This window comes from Carya illinoinensis, chromosome 11 (genome assembly GCF_018687715.1).
Source record: "Carya illinoinensis cultivar Pawnee chromosome 11, C.illinoinensisPawnee_v1, whole genome shotgun sequence".
In the NCBI taxonomy this organism is placed as follows: domain Eukaryota; kingdom Viridiplantae; phylum Streptophyta; class Magnoliopsida; order Fagales; family Juglandaceae; genus Carya; species Carya illinoinensis.
In genome coordinates, this window is record NC_056762.1 from 28,875,947 (window position 1) to 28,880,453 (window position 4,507).

Consider the following 4,507-nt stretch of genomic DNA (forward strand, 5'->3'; position numbering starts at 1 on the left):
CATAGGCCCACAAAAGGAACCTATTTTTGTCGGGGAGGGCGCATACAGAACCTTAGGAGGAATGTCACATTAAAAACATTGAAGTGCCCTTCGAGAGATATGCCCATGTCAACTGGGTTGGTCACAAGGCCCATAAAAGTTACCACATTAAATACAGCGACATGATCCCTCATATGGGGTACCACTGTGAGACTGCAGAAGGGAGTAAGTGAGAGACACCTCAGAGAGATACAAAAAGGAAAAAAGGAAAGACATAGAGGTATGTTCAAACTCTCTATTGACACCTAGTAAATATTTTAGACAACTATCTAGTTGTACGTTATCTTTAGTCAAAGCTTATATATATACTAGTAGTGAAGCTGGACGTTTGCCTAGTTGAGAGAAAATAACCTAATAATAAAATAATATACATGCCAAAATAAGGTAACGTGCACATCAATCATAGTAATATACATGCCAAAATAAAATTAGCTAATCATATATGTAAACTATACATCTCAAAATAAAGTAATATATGCATCTACCATATTAATATACAGTTTGATACAAGTTTACAAAACAAAGCAAATTTTAGCAAATATATTTAGATAATGATAGGTTAGTGAAACTCTACAATCTTTCCATCTGGAATCTCAATGATTTTGCCCATAATTATTTCAAGTTTATCCCGATACATCCAATACGAAATACTTATGTGTTCACCATGTAGTATACACAGCATAATTCTCTACATGTGATACAGAATTCCATTCGGGGAGGAAAAATCAATCTCAAAGAGTAACCAATAAGAAAGTCCAACCAGCACTTTAAGTTCAATAAAAATTTATGTACTTTAAATTAAAACAATCATCTTATGACAGGAAGATTATTATGATCCAACAACACAGTACCTCTTCAACTAATTTTATACTCATAATTCAAAACACATATATTCGATCAAATTGGGATCACAAAATTATAGTGCTCCTACAGGCCTAACGCATCCCTTCAGTATGATAGCATGATACTTGAATCTGAAGAACCATTTGATATGTACTTCTTCCCCATCTCTACATCAGGGAATGAACTGAGTATATCATGATTAGTCGTAAAATTTGCTTTAAAATACCAAACTTTTCAGCATATTCACATCAGATTGTTCCACTTCATAATTTGAGATAGTTTGGAAGAATTTTTAGAGAAAGTGGTCAAAATAGTGGCAAAACAGAGACAAAATTTTCTACCTTCCAAATCAAGCTGGCCAGATCAGGATCCAAAAGGTGAAAATGTCTAAAAGAATTTGAAGTTTGACATTTTAACATGCAGTAAGATCAAATAATCATTGATAAGGGCTATCTAAACCTGTACATGAATATCAAAAGCAAGCACACCATAAGAAACCTAATCTTATTACATGCATAATGTCTGATATCTGATACAAGGAAAGACAACCAAAAGACAAAACTTCATCACAAACTGTACAAAGATGCTAGTATTAACATACATATATACCTGGACAGACCTGGCATTCAGTAAAAAGCCTAACCATAGTACTAAGAGCTTATTGTTGTCTCAAGGACACTCTTTCTCATAAATTTCACTAGCATATTTCAAGTTAATAACCTTCCATATGTTCTTCAGATAATTGGATTACACATAACGGTACTGCAAGAGGGAAAAAAAAAATCAGCTTTAAGTTACAACCAAATGAAAAAATCATGCAAGAGAGCTGCAGATCATTCTATATTCTGCCCTAGAAACAGCCAAGATAGATGTTCAACGTACTCAAAGAAGCAATCCTCATTCTGACAGGTGAGCAGAAGCATTTATCATCATTGCTACGCAGCAGGAAGAAAGAAAACATCTGAAACCATAAACAATAAAACATTGCTTCTCTCCATTTTAAATTTTGTCATCCACAATCACATTTGTCGATGTGAGTTGGTTCATATAAGAAAGTTTCATAAGATTCTACTCTAATCTGATACGTTGAAGTTATGCAATGTGAAACAGCCAAATTCAGACTACCATCATCTTCGAAATAATAGCAAAAGCATTAAATTCACCTGCAGGTAGTATGCATGCGCTCAAACATCTATTCCAATCAGCGGGACCAAAGCGGATCCTTTAGTTACAAGTGGATCCTGTAAAGTTTTATGTCAGCAAACATAATTTCAGTCACTCATGAAATCTAAAGAAAAAAAAAATCGAATATCTAGTGCACCTTGGAATCATTGAAAAGATGAGAATACACTACGCTTACTAACAAATATTTCTCATATTTTCATCCAGATTGTCTACCACCTAAAATGTTTCAGTATTCACCATTGAATTACCATTTTCACAGACGCACACACAGTAGCAGAAATGTGCTTAAAATCTCAACTGCAAGTAGCATCAAACTACTCAGGCACATAATACGCATCTATATTCTTTAACCAATGACTTAAACAGCAAAGCTCTGATGACCATACCTGGTCCGCAGGGGTTTCAACTGATAGCTGCTTCCGCTCTTTATCCAGAGCAAGCCATTGTCCAGAATTCAATTAATTATATAGTTCCCCATTAGTTGATTTCTGAGATCCATCCAATACATTCAGAATCTGATGTACCTCAGAAAATAGCTAAAAAAAGCTTTCGAAAACTTACAACCCAAGCCTTGCAAAGCAGCACCTTCTGCATTGACTTTCTGAATCAATGCGTCGAGAGAACCATACTGTGTGTCAATGGCTGAGCCTAAGGAAGGCTTTGGCAGCTCATCACCTAGTTCCTGTCATAACAGTCTCAGAAATGTGATCAGGGACACACAAAACGACATCGAATGAAACCGAATAATCAATAGCTCGCACAAGAAACAAGACAAACAGAAAAACAATAATGATAAGTAGACTTACTTTAATAGGTGACAGATTCCCAGAAAATCGAGTGGTTTATATGACCTTTTCCACAAAGAATTGGCAAGAGTTAAAGCATTTTTTATACTTTCAGCCGAGGCAGGGATTAGAAAATCCTAGAAGAGAATATAAAACGGCGCTACGAACAGATCCTGTACTCCAAAGAGCAGAGGATCTATTTGTTTGAGTCCTTAAGTCAAATGAATTAGAGGCCTCATGAGTGAATTCCACTACATGCATGCGGGGAGAGAGAGAGAGAGAGATGAAAACTCCGCCGTTAAATTTGATGGCGCTCTGAAGCCAGACGATGGTGGAAGAATCAGCCATGGGGAGGGCGTGTTCGAGGGGAACTAGGGCTCTTGTGGGTGAATATCTTCCGTGCGTGGTGGTCTCATGACGGATTTGGGTGTCTTGGTGGCTCTCGTTGTAGATTTGGACAGATCTCGAGGTCGTGAATATGTCGCTACGAAAATCAGAGCGCCGACATATTCACGGATTTGGGTGATATCCTCCGTGCGTGATGGGTCTCATGACGGATTTGGGTGTTCTTGGTGGTTCTTTTTGTAGATCTGGTGGTTTGATGGTGCTGGTTTTTGGTTTTCTGGCACGGCTGGGCTTTGGTGTTGGTATTAGGTGGTTTCTGGAAAGGGGTCGACGAAGGCGAAATAGAGAGGGAATGGAGGCGAAATAGCAGCGAAGGGAGGCGGCAGTCGCTGGGAGTGAGAGAGCTATGGGACGGCGTCAAGGGTCGCGAGGTAGAGAGAGAGAAAATGAGGGGGTTTGAGTTGAGAGAGAAAACAGAAGGATTATATATGTATAAATATATATATATATACTAGTAGTTGGGCAACGTCCAAGGGACGTTCGTCCAGTGTATAGAAATATTATTTTTATTAAAGAAAAAATTTTGAATAATAATGTAATATTTTTAGAAAAAAATATATAAATTCTAACATCAAATAGTAAGATAGACTTAAATCAGTTTTAAAGTATTTAGAATTTATAAAAAAAAAGAATCTTGAAACAAACATGTGCAGCACAGGAGATAAACTGTTAACAGTAAAGGAACGTGCATAGCACGTTTTCTTAATTTAATAAAGCGATTATTTTTAAAAGGTAACATAATTTTTATAAAGAAATAAAATACTAAGGTTTTTATAAGATATTATTATTTGATTTTAATGTTTCATAATGAATTTAAATTGATAAATAAATAATATTTTATTAGGATAATTGTATTCATAAATGTAGTTGGTAAATATATTTAAACTTAATTATTTTACATTTCTCTTTGTTTATATAAGGAATGAATAAAAATTTTAAATCACATAAATAAATTGATATATAAATTATAATTTATATAAAAGATCATATATATATATAATAGAATATAGAATATATATTTATATAATTTATATAGATATATATAATAGAATATATATATATATATAGATATCTAATATACCTCATAAATAAATGATCATCAATGCATAGGTTACAGGATTATGCATGCTGCATGAATTTTAATAATTATGAATTTATTCATAAGTGATTGGGGAGAGAGAGATTAAAAAATTAAGAACTTTTAAGAAGAGAGAGCCACTTTAATTTATTCATGTAACTAACGACGTTAA

At 34.5% G+C, this 4,507-nt stretch overlaps 1 long non-coding RNA gene across 3 annotated transcripts; it reads right to left on the bottom strand.

The window, feature by feature from the left end:
* Positions 1-811: 811 nt before the first annotated feature.
* LOC122281379 lies at positions 812-3,661 on the bottom strand. Of its 3 annotated transcripts, none has more exons than XR_006230208.1 (7): positions 2,874-3,661; positions 2,629-2,749; positions 2,454-2,555; positions 2,046-2,123; positions 1,765-1,843; positions 1,492-1,644; positions 812-1,049 (listed from the first exon to the last, which is right to left on the bottom strand). It is a non-coding gene; the product is annotated as an uncharacterized LOC122281379 (long non-coding RNA). The 3 variants fall into 3 exon arrangements; XR_006230207.1 differs by having other exon boundaries at positions 812-1,341; XR_006230206.1 differs by lacking the exon at positions 812-1,049 and having other exon boundaries at positions 1,301-1,644.
* Positions 3,662-4,507: the final 846 nt, after the last annotated feature.